Source organism: Dermacentor silvarum, chromosome 2 (genome assembly GCF_013339745.2).
Source record: "Dermacentor silvarum isolate Dsil-2018 chromosome 2, BIME_Dsil_1.4, whole genome shotgun sequence".
Classification (NCBI taxonomy): Eukaryota; Metazoa; Arthropoda; class Arachnida; order Ixodida; family Ixodidae; genus Dermacentor; species Dermacentor silvarum.
This window is the reverse complement of record NC_051155.1, coordinates 56,538,601-56,551,557: the sequence shown is the minus strand read 5'-3', so window position 1 is coordinate 56,551,557 and position 12,957 is coordinate 56,538,601. Positions and strand designations below refer to the sequence as shown.

Here is a 12,957-nt window from a genome sequence, read left to right as displayed (position 1 = left end):
AGGAGACGCAAACCACCATGAGTACAAAAGAACCCAAGAAGGTACACAAAAGAATGTAAATGGAGTATAAAAGAATGCAAGCAGTGGGGGTGTGGAGCCTTGGCTATGCAAAGACACCTGTGGTGCTATGGTAAACTGCCGTTAATTCGATAGCCAGTGCCTATGCATATTTATGAACTCGAACTTCGTTACAGTCAACGCCCGATTTTCCGCACATGCCCGGTAATTCGGACACTTTTACAGCATCGCCGCAAAGTGTCCGAATGTATAATGTCAATGTATAGGAACGTCCGAAATTTCGGATGCAAAAAATCTTCGCCGTCTGATTTTTCAGACTTTTTGCCATGACCGCAGGTCCGAACAGCATTAATCGAAGCCACCACCGCTGACTTTTGATTATCTCGCCACATTGAACTGGCGCTTTCGCACGCATATCCGCTGGCAGCCGTAGCCACCACCGCGGCAACGCAAGGCTTAGCTGCTTTGACGTTACGCTACTGAGCTTCTTTCTGTTCGGTGCAGTGTTCTTCGTTAAAACAATTTGTCGCTGTTAGCAACGACGCCGACTCCGCCTTTATAATCTTTGCCAATAGCTTCGAAGCTCGGAAAGCATGGCGCGTTGCATGATGCCGGTTCCCCAAAGTCAGCTTCGCCAGTGCTGCGCAGTGAAGCATATGCGAAGTCTTGCGGTGAAGCATACCATGAGTAGGAAGGAGCAACTGTCATGGGGCAATTGTCATGGGACACTGTATGTAGTTTTCTTTAATTATACACGCGTGCACTAGCTGTCTCCTGTCATAGCACGAGCACCTATACGCCTAATAAGTGTACTGGCAGGCCTTCAGAACTATTTTGGACGTGCCTATGGTGATTTGTGTCCTTGGGGGCAGTAAAAGGCATGTATTAATTTTTTTCGGACTGCCCGATTTTTCGGATGTTTTCGCATTCCCTTAGGAGTCCGAAAAATCGGACGTTGACTGCATTTCAATCCTAAAATTGACCTTTGCCAAACAATTCAAACTTTACGAGTCAGCATGCACGTGCCTGACCACTATGGTGGCCCCAATAGCAGCCCCTTTAGTGGTAGCATCTGTATCGGCGGAGCTTAGCAAGAAAGTTAACGCACAGAACCCAGGTCAAATCTCCTGTCAAAAAGGCCTATTTCTTACTTGTCCTAGGAAGATTTTCAAGCAATAACTGTAGCTCACAATGTCTCATTACGGTATTTACCCGATTCTAGTGCGAGCCTTGCCTGCTATGAAACCAAGACTACCTTCACGGTGAAGATGACTTTAGGAAACCAACCGCCATGGTGTAACGCATATTAGACCCTTGCCCATTTCTCTCGCTAAATAAAATTGGGTGTGTGTTAGATTTATACTTTGCTTAGGAGTTTTAATGCTACCTTTACATTAGTTTTTTACTCTGGACACATGGAAAATGGCCGCGCATTTGATCAAGAGGCGTGTTAGAATTGGGCAAATACAGTAAAGTTCTGTTAATTAATTTTTTCAGCTAATTCGATCCCGATCGAAAGTCCCAGCTGGCACCCGTACATTTCTATGGGCCCGAACTTCCGTTATTTCGATCTCAATATTTGCCTTCGCCGGATAATACGAACGTGCCTTGACATCTTCGCCGCAATACAGCAGTGTTATGCGGTGAAGCATATCAACAATGGAAAGGAGCCACTGTCCAGGGACCATAGTACACATTCCCTAATTATATAGGCGCGCACGTGCCATCTCTGGTCCACGGTGCACGATATACAGTAAAACCCCGCTGATACGTTTTTCACGGGACCAAAAAAAACAAAAAAACTTAAGAGCCAGGAAACGAAAGAGCAGAGAAACAGGAAAAATTTAGACAAGGGAGTAGTGTTGAACTGCACACAATATTATTTTAATTCTTACGTGTGAAAAATAGTCGTAGTTTTGCCCAAAAGCCAAAGCATCGATTGCGATAGCAAATTAGTAGACAGCTATACTAAGTAAGGATAGTAGTTTTATCGTCCGTATAAACTTGTAAACATTCGCTTATGAAGTATATTAACAAGCATGGCGGCAGCACCCACAGGCAAACATGAACACATCACACACGATGAGCGCGGACACGCACTGTCAAACGCTGGCGTGAGGAAGCGCCGCTGCAGAAGCGAGCGAAGTGACCTTCGTTCTGTTGTCTATCGCTCCAACGCACACAGAGCTCCGAGAACACACAGCACGCACAAAGCTACGAGCTGCTGACGCACCTACACTGCCACGCAGATCGCTTTCAAGATACGGCCCGCGCGCCGCCGCGCAGTACGCAGTTGATGCCAGAGTACAATGCCATCCGCTATCCCTCTCCCCTCGCTGGTGTCTCGAGCGCAACGAAAAAAGGCACGCTCCCTCCCTGCTTTTCTTTCTTGCGCGTGTGAGATTTAGACGCGGTTGTCGGCTCCCCTCGCACGCTTTCACTCGCACATACAGCATACGGCGCGCGGCGACGGCGTTATCGCCCTTGGACTTTATATGGAATATCTATGAGCCAAAACCAATTTTAGGGCCACAACGCGTCATAGATAGCAAATACGGAATTCAAGGGCCATAATTTTGCTCGCGGAAACCGAAAATACGTCATAGGTGTCACCCCCCGCACTTCGGGCGGCCAATGCCATCGTCAAGCCACCAAGCCAAGCGACATGAAAAGTCAAAATAGCCGCTTGGGCCGTCGCGGAGTGGCAGTTCGCAACGTACGACGTGGGAATGGTCCCACAGTTGCGACGCAACAACGGGGTTACCAACGCATTGGGTTCTATGGGAGCTGTGCGGGGACTGGCCGAAAACGATGTAACAGCCGGGAAAACACAGCACCCGGAAACGTAACAGCGGGGTTCTACTGTATACTCTTTAGGGGAGGACACTCGCCAGACGCAGTCGACCAGATAAAGTAGGAAAGGTGCGCGCCGATGGGCCCGTTGACGGCAGCGGATACCTATCGGCCGTACGATGAAACCTAGAAAACTTTTTATTGGTTTAATCTCCCGTTGGTATAGCAACCGGCGCTTCACAGGAAATCCGAAATGATTGAGTGATGCGCGAAAGTAGCTAACCGGGGAGAGGGGAAAACTTGGGGGAGAGGGCATGCGCGCATTCCTTGTCCACGCAGCTCTCGCCTACGTTATAACTGAAGTTGCGTCGTTCCGGCGATAGGTATCCGCTGTCATCACCGGCCTGATAGATGCGCGCCGTTGCTACTTTATCTGGTCTATCGCGTCTAGCAAGCAAGCCGAGAAGTGTCCCCACCTAAAGAGTATATACCTTACACCGTGCTACAGTCACAGTACGAGCACCTACAGTATAGACCACTTATAACGTAACCGCTTATAGTGCAGGACCGGATATAGTGCGGTCTTTTCAGACTCCCATTAATTTTCCCATAGCACTCCATGTATACACGTATCGCTTATAGTGCAGTTGCGGGAAACGAAATACTGGTTACAGTGAGGCTGCCTGGGAGAACGGAAGTCAGCGGAGTCAGTGGGCACCCCAAGGAGTGCTCGAGGAAGAAAGGGAGATGAAGTGGAGGAGAAGGGCACGTGGTGCGAACGAACAGCCAGTGAGGCTGAAACCAGAATCTTGAGTGCGAGTCGTGAAATATCACGGCACGCATAGCGAGCGAGGGCCACGAAACTGCCAACGCGCCAATGCTCGCTTCATGATAATGGCAGTAAACGAAACTTCAGGGAGCTGGCGGCGCCGGCACTGCACGGCGAAGGGCGCACGTGGAGACCGTGGAATGTGAGGGAGGAGGGTGGAAGGGAAGCGGATTTCGCCTCGGCAACTATGCTGCTTCGGTGGCTCCCCTCACCCTCCCTCGTAGCTCCCTCACTTTCGGCTGCCACCGTGCGCGCCCGCCGCTGTGTAGGAGCCGCCGCTCCAGCCGGCCCGGCACCAGCTCCCTGAAGTTTCGTTTTCTGCCGTTATCGGGAAGCGGGCGTTTGCCGGCGTGGGCAGTTTCATTGGCCGGCCTGGGACAGCGCCGCTGCTTCCCTCTGCGCCGTAGCCGCAGCGTGCAAGGTCAACACGTGACTAGAAAGTAGAGGAAGCATAAAGGTGAAAGAAGGGTTCACTGCCATTTTCTACGCGTGGCTATGGTAGCGTGGCTGAGACGTCGGCACGTACATGCATGTTCCGGCGCAACGCAGAATCCGCGACCTTGTCATTTGAGAGGGTGAAATTTCCGCCGCTTTTTTTTTCTTTCCTTTTGTTCGCGCGCGACATTGAGCGGTGTCTCCTAAGCTTTTACTCTATGGCAGTGCCGGAGCAATGCCGGTCGGAGGCGCCGCCGCATGAATTATTTCGAATTAAAGAGATTCGACTGTAAATTGAATGCAAACGTTCCAGCCGCATTCCACGACTGTCGCATACGCGTGGCGGCTCGGTGCACATGTTTTGCATATGTGCAGGCCTTGAAAATTGTTGGTTTGGTTATAGTGCAGATATTCGCGACTCCGGCGACTTATGTTATAAGCGGTCTACACTGTAGATGCCTAATAAGCCTACTGGCAGCCATTCAGATCTATTTACGATGTTGCTGTGGCGATTTCAGCAATCGTTTCGCCTGCCATGCGTGTCTTGTATAGGAGACCGTTACCACGGCCTTGTAGGCGTTCCTTAATTATATGCCTGCGCACGTGCCACACACCGAAAAGGGGAGAAAAACCATCTGTGTTTTGAGAAAGCTAGAGAAACGGAAGGCGGTAAGATGAAAAACTCAGAAAGAAGAGGGGAAGTTTAAAGCCAAGAAAAGATGAAACTCTTTCTGAAACTCTGAAGGCCTGCTGGTAAGCTTATTAGGTGTCTCGGTGCTCATACTGTGACCGGAGACGGCGCAGGTGTGTGTGCAAATTAAGGAACACGTGCTATGTCCCGTAACAGTGGTCCCGTTCCCACTTGGTATGCTTCACTGCATAACATGGCTATACTACGGTGAAGCCAATTTTAAAGGGCCCCTCACCAGGTCTGGCCATTTTGATGCGATAAGCGCAGAACATACAATGCACGCTAACGATTGTGTTGTTAAGTATTACATCACTACCCGCCATGAAAAGAGCATACATTTCAAACCAAATGCCTTTTGACCCTTCTCGCGGGCTCCGCGCTCCCAGCCAGAGAGCTGACGCAGGGTTCATACAGGTTTCCATGGAAAAAATTCAAGGATATTCCAAGATTTTCCAGGACCTGTCACAGGTTTTTCAAGGACTCAAAGTAGCATCCAAAATAGGATTTCGTTACTCTAACATTTACAAAAATTACTATTTTTATTGCACTTAAAATAAATAAATGTATATCACAATTATAATAAAAATGTCTAGCCTTGATAACTTCTCCAGATCACAACCCAAAATGAACGCTTACAACAGCGGCTGAGAGTTCTTTGGTATAGACTAGGTAAAGTTCACCAAAAATATTCAGAACATTCAGCATAGGGTTATTGCGCTAAAATAAAAAGAAATAAATGTATATCCCAATGATGTTAATAATGTCTAGCCTTGATCACTTTGCAAGTTCAACACAATAGCGAAAAAAAGTTCACAAAACACAATGAATGCTCCCAACAGCTACTCTGACTTCTCCAGTATTAACTGGGCAAGTTTACCGAACATGTTCAAGCCATTCAGTGTAGTCTTGCTACACATCCATTATACAGTAGAACTCCGCTGTTACGTTCCCCGGTGCTGCGTTTTCCCGGCTGTTACGTCGTTTCGGCCGGTCCAGGCTTAGCTCCCATAGGACCCAATGCATTGGTGGGTTAACCCCGCTGTTGCGTCGCAACTGTGGGATCATTGCAAACTGCCGGCCCGAGCGGCCATGTTGGCTTTTCATGCCACTTGGCTTGACTGACGATGCGATTGGCCGCCCAAAGTGCCCGGCGCAACACCTATGACGTATTTTTGGTTTTCGCCAGTAAAAGCACGGCCTTTGAGATCCGTATTTGCTACCCAAGAATGGTGTCTATGACGCGTTCAGGCGCTAAAATTGGTTTTGGCGCATAGATGTTCCGTATAAACATCAAAACTGAGAGCTAGGCCAATTGGTGTGGTTCCATCTCAAGAAAACACTAGCGCGAAAAAGACGTGGACGAGCAAGAAACGACAAACAGTGCCCGTGTTCGTCGTTTCTTGCTCGTCCACGTCTTTCTCGTGCTAGTTTTTCGTAGTAAGTCCAAGGGCGATAAGGCTGTCGCCGTGCGCTGTACGCTGTATGTGCGAGTGAAATCCTCCGAGGGGAGCCAACGACCGCGGCTAAATCTCTTGCGTGCAAGAAAAAAAAAAAAAAAAAGCGGAGAGGAAGCGTGCCTTCTTCCGTCGCGCTCTAGGAACCGGGGGGAAGGAGGGATAGCGGGCGACGTTGTACTTTGGCATCAAATGTGTACTGCGCAGCGGCATGCGGTCGCGCGGGCCGTATCTTGAAAGCAATCAGCGTTGGGAGCAGAGTCTAGGCACTGTAGGTGTGTAGGCGGCTCGTAGCTATGTGCATGCTGTGTGTTTTTGGCGCTCCATTTGCGTTTAAGTGATAGAAAGCACGCAGGTCACATTGCTCATGCCAGCATTTCGACAGCGAGTGGCCGCGCTCCTTGAGTGTGATATGTTCATGATTGCCTGCGCGCGCTGGACACCGTGCTTGTTTACAAGTTTAATGGAGGATAAAACTACTATTCTTACTTTGTATAGCTATCTACTAATTTGCTATCGCAATCGATGCTTCGGCTTTCGGGCGAAACTGTGACATTTTTTTTTCAAATGTAAGAATTAAAATAAAATTGTGTGCAGTTCACCACTACTCTCATTTCGCAATTTTCCCCGATTTCTCGGCTCTTGCGTTTCCCGGCTCTTCAGTCTGTTTTTCTTTTTACAGTCCCGCAAAAAACGTATCAGCGGAGTTCTACTGTATTATAACAAATAGATGTATATTGCAATCTTGTAAAACATGTTGATCATTTCTCATGTCCGCAATTTTAAAAGTTAGCACAGTGAGTTAACACTCACAACAGCTGCTCAGGCTTCTGCAGCATTAGCTGCATTAGTCCATCAAACATTTCCAAAAAATTCAGCATAATGTTATTGCACTTATACTATATTATCATAAATAATATAACAAACCTCCACCCAAAGGCACTGAGCATCAGTGGTAACGTTGCTCCACTATAGCTCTCTTTAGCTTCACTAGCTTCACCTCGCGCGCCAGAGGGAAAGTGGGACAAGGCAGACCGAGGGTGAGGAGTGAAACGAACGATAGGGTGAGGAAAGCAGCGTAAACACTGCCAGCCGAGCCAGCTCCGAAGCGCGGCACGGGTCTCTCACTCTGCGCGCGATTTGGCACGATTGGACACGGTGAAGCCTTGTTTTTTCCGCGCAGTTCTGCACAACGGAACCATGTGTGCTCGCGCCGGCATATAGTTTTTGAAATGGGAAGTTTGTCAGATCGATGCCGATCTACCACAGGAAGGAGGTCGCAATGTCGATATCAGAGTACACTGCTCACGAAATTCAAGAATTTTCAAGGAAGGAAAAAAATTACAGGCCTTTCAAGGCCTTGAAAACGCACTTTTCAATACCAAGGGTTTTCAAGGGTTTTTAAGGACCTGTACGCACCCTGTGACGTATATGCGCAAGTGCACCTACGTACATGTATGCGCTGTGACATCACTCTCGGTGGCATGCGACTTCGACAATTATTCGAGGCAACAGCAGTGTTTGATCTGTTGCTTCAATAGATAAACTGAAGCTTAGAGAAATAATACGACCTACAAACCGAATGTCTGCATGCCTTTGTTTTACTTCGTACCGTAGCAAGAGAGATGTGCTTCCATTTCGTCGGCTTGTTCCCCTGTCGTGCAGTCGCGTGTGCCGAGAGTGAAACTATGCAATTTTCTAACGCGTTTCAGCACACTTTCATGCCCTGCGATGCGCTTGCGTCTGCCTCAGTGTTCATGTAGCACTGACTTATACTACCGCTAGTCAGCTGGTCTCGTGCACAGCGCGCAAAATCATGCACTGCGCGAAATGAGACAAACACGCAACAACTTCCGCGCGCAACCGTCAGCGTAAGTGCGCCTCACAGCAAAAAGCGCAGAAAAAAAAAAGAAATTAATGCGGGGCCCGTGACACATGCATCATGCAATCCTCCAGCTCTGGTATGGAAGAATGCCAGGGAAGGAATTTCGCTTGCGGAAGTTAGACAGGGCAAGTGGAGAGAGTGTCCTTGTTGGCGGTGACGCTCGCCTCCTGAAATCATGAGTTTGCACTATCTCGGCCATTAATGAACCAATTCGAAAAATTATTGCGGTAGAACGCTCCCAAGGGGGCACATAACCACTTCCAACGAATAACCAAAATTTGCTATGCATACCTGCCAACCTCACAACATGACAATTCGAGAGAACGCTGCGTGAGGGGGGGGGGGTTCTAAAGTTTTCACCCCCCCACCAAAAAAAAAAGAAGAGAAAGGGAGAAATAGCGTGACTGCGCGCTGTTCTCTTTCGCGGCCGTCGGTGGGGCGGCGTTTATTCGTATCAACCGACGCGGGGCGAAAATCGATTCGTAACAACCGTTCTCTAGCACGTTGCAAAGTAATGGGGCTCGGCCGGACCACAGAAAAATTCGTATCATCCGGAAATTTGTATTTGCCGTGATCGTATCATCGAGATTCCACTGTAACGATATCGAGAAAAATGAGAAATCCGATCGTTATAATTAATCATCGCTATATCTGGACTGCCGAAAAAAAAACGCAGAATATACCTTTGCCGTCCCGAAACTGAAACTGCCACTTGTGATAAAAAAATTGACGTTGTAGAAAGTAGGCCATGAAAAATAAAACATTTATTTATACCTTTAAATAGCGTCTCAATCGTTAGGCACGCTGAAATAGAAATCTGCACTTGCTTTCGTGGAAGTTTCGGATTCACAACCGCCGTGTGCATCGCGTCCATCTGCTGCGCGAATACTGGCGGCTATAATTTAGCGTGCATGAATTCAATGAGCGACTCGATCGACGACATTGCACTTTGGTTGAACCTCAGGGTCGGTGTCAAAGACGGGCCATTGTCAATCTCGTCGTGACTGCTGCTGCTGTCATTGCCTTCATCGCACAACGCCGCCGTCTGTCGCGACAACGATCGTCCCGTCAGAGTTGTCTTCGCAGAACGAGGCAGCACTATTTGCACTCAGAAGCTCCTCTATCGAAGCACCACCTATTTCATCGTCAGTAGCGACGTGCTCCCAGAGTTCGGACACCACCGTGTTGGTTTCACCCATGGGGGTTTCGTCGTGGCGCACGAAGCCCGCCTTTTCCGTTGATCGGCATGGACACTGCTTCTAGCCTTCATTATTGTGGTGCTCTGGGTTTTCACGATCGTCGATATCATCCACTGCGCGGGCTCGTACTTCGAGTCTTGCAAAATTTGCAGCGTCTCGAGAGACCCAGCTTTGCGCTTTGTCGGCGCACCTCCCGCTGCTTCCGCGGTGCATTTCCGCGCTCGCTGAGAGAAGGAGATTGTAAAGGGAGTGGGCCGCGCAGGCTACCGGACAATTCGGGAGAGTTGGCAGGTATGGCTATGTGGCCTGGTGAGGGGCCCTTTAAAGGAAAATACTACTACCAAATTGAATCAATGAGATGTTTCAGCGTTTTTATCTGCCTTTTGTTTAATTCGACCAGTTTCGTCGGTCCCCTCAGGATCGAATTACCAGACGTCGGCTATATTTAAAACTCCCCATTACCCACTGCCCCATTATAAGAAAGCCCAGTAACTTGAATGAACACCCCTTGCAATACTGAGTTCAAAGCTGGCAGGTTGCAGCTGCTTTTTGCTATATTGCTTGCCAGCCTATGTGCTGCACAGTTGCAATACAGTTATGCAGAAGACGCATGGCACAGTTCTGCATGTGGTCTGTTGTGCCAACAACTGCATGCAACAAGTACCATCAAGTTCGTACAATGTTCCAACAAGTTCCAACAGCCAGAGCAACCATCTTTCAAATGCCTTGCATGTTGCATTGGGTGCTGCATTGTACTGTGTGAATCTTGCCTTATGCCCAGCATTCAGAAAAATGAAAAAGAAGTGGAAAAGACGATGTAAACTTTTTATAATTATCGAATGAGAACAGCACCTTCACAAGGGATCATGTGATCATGAAAAAACTAGCCTGACAGCCAATCCTCGATTTATAAAACTAGTCCAGTTAACCTCAATAACTCTGGCTAAGAAGGTCAACCTCTCAAGGGCTTCTAAAACATTTTCGAAGCTGAATATAAGACCATAAACAAATTTTAAAGAGCCTCGCAAATCATTGCACTCTTCTGCAATGTCCCATTGTCACAACATGACAGTATGGATAAATAAAAATAAATAAAATCGAGTCAACCAGCAACATGATAATACAGTTAAACCTGCTTATAACGAGCCTCCATATATCGATTTCCTGGATATAACAAAGTTTTTCTATTCCCCGCCATTACTCCATAGAAGCACATGCAATTGAGACCTCTACGTAACGAAGTGGCAGCGGGAGACCCCCTCGAAATAACGAATTTTCCCCGCCAACAAACTAGAGATTTCGCCACAAATTTTGTCATTATTGCGCAAGTAGCAAACAGAAGCACCTTCTCCACCGCGACGGAATACGAAGCGGCGGCGTCGCGCTTGGCATGCTCGAATTCACGGCGACTGCGAGGCGAGAGCGAGCGCACGTGGGCGTGCGTGCGAGCGCGAGGCAGGCCTGCATCCCTCGACCCGGCGATCCTGCCGCCGCGGGCGTGACCTTCCCCCCTCCATTCATTCAAACCTGATCCCGCCGCTTGCTGCAGCTGGCCTAGCCCGCCAAGCTAGCACTCTCCTTTCCCAGTTGATGTTGCCGAAGAAAAAAAAAAACATTCTTTTTTTTTTCAATGCGCTGGCAGCTCCACTCTTTGGTTCCTGCACAAGTCTCTGCAATTCACTTCACTAACCTGACATTAGGTGACACTATCGGGCAGTTTATAGTCCGACGTAACGTGAGCGCGTACGCTACGTCACGTTGGTGAAAACAACCCCCTCTATAGTCGAGCAGGCCGGCACAGCCAACATAACCGGCGGCTTCCGACACGCCCCGACGAGCCCGGCGCCAAATTGGCTCCTGACCCATCTGTGCGTTGGTTGCGCCGACGCACAATGCCATTTCGTGCGAATAAATAAAAGGCGCCCACGCCAAACTTCGCCGACGGTTGCAGACAACCGTTCAAAGCGGCGCGCGGGCTTGGGATCGTTCTGCACATGCTCTGAAGATAACAGCCGACGGCGCGCGCGTCAGAGTATAGAGGAGATGGAGTTTTTTAGCTGGCGCAGCACAACCGGCGTAGCGTGACTGGCCGCAAACAACGCTGGCTCACACGCCGATAACGTCGGACTATAAACGGGCCTTATACGACGCTACGATGCCATCGGTAAGCCGTAAGAATCGAGTAAATACGGTAAGCATTTCTTTTTCGAATTTTAGTGCCGAACCTGCATATAATGAGATCCTCTTTATAACGAAGTTTTTCGGGAATTTGTTCATTTCATTATATCCAGGTTTAACTGTAGTTTTCTTTTATGTACTTCCTTTGTAGTGAGCAACTGTGCAGTATGTGCACATGCTGGCTCAAGCTGCACAACATGTTTTGTTTTTACAGTCATTCCAGGAATGAATCTCGCCCAGGCATAAACGACCTCACCTGGATGGTTGCATTCCTGGCTGTCCTGTCGACCTGGTCAGTGAGCATCACAAAGGGGCTGGTCGCATCTCGTGTTGGACCGGATCGGGACGATGGCCCACTGCTGCCATCCTCCTTGGAGATGGGCTTGCTGCATTTGCATAAAGGAGGTGCACAAACCTTTAGGAACCTCTTGGGTCCATCGACATAGAAGATGAAGCAGCCGAAGAAAACAAGAGTGACAACTGTAGCTGCAATGTCAGTTTTGGGTCCGTGACAAGGCAACAACAACTAGCAACAACCAAAAGGGCTCTATTCAGTCTCCCAGAAGGCATCATTAAAAGAGAGACTACATATATTGCCACCAGTTTATAAGATAGGACTGGTGCCAATATAAGATAGGACTGGTGCTCCAAGGTGTCCAGAGCAGAACATTTACTCAGAACAGAGCCTTTGTAAGTCAAAGAATGACAAATATGGTATAGGTTTGGCATTACTACATTTCAGAATTGACACTGCAGCACCGGCTCTAAACATGTTTTTATAATCGGCTAAATCACAGTCAAACACTCATAACAAAATGCTAATTATGTTGCACTTGAACATTAAGAAAAAAGCAGTTGGGCAATTTCGCTGCATTTTCCTGCGGGAGAAGCCTTCCTTCCAACTGGTCTGTTGGCGCTATTACGGGGCACTCTTTGCGAGTGGGACTCAAAAGTGGGCAGTCAGTCCTGAAGGAGCACGATCTTCTAAATCACTGCCACAGCACAGGCTTTGTAACTGTGTTATCAAGCTCAATTTAAATTGCATAAGAATAGGGGGGCCACTTCAGTCCCAATTTTCCCAGCAACCAAGTGAACTCCTTGCACAAAACAACATATTGCAAGGTTTCTCCAGAAGTAATCTAACAATCTATACAGGCTTAACATGGTTGCCTGACCCATTCTCCTACTTAGTGGAAACCTTGACTTTCCAAACAATGGACGTCCTCGATGAGTCAAAGCTGGTAAATGTTTCTTGGCAACCCTTCTCGGTGAAAAGTCACCATGGAATTGTGACGCCACAGTTGTGACAATGCAGAGGACCGTGTCTGCTGCACTGTCACAAGTGCAACATCACAGTGCAGCGGACCGTGCAATTACAGCTGCCACAATCATTGCAACTGTGATGTCACAATGCAGTGTCACAAGAAACCTGTAGGATACTTAAACGTCAAATAATCTTTTACATGGCTAGAGAC

At 48.3% G+C, this 12,957-nt stretch overlaps 1 pseudogene; it reads right to left on the bottom strand.

The window, feature by feature from the left end:
* LOC119440051 (uncharacterized) overlaps positions 1-12,957 on the bottom strand; it is a 132,365-nt pseudogene that overhangs the window by 8,678 nt on the left and 110,730 nt on the right.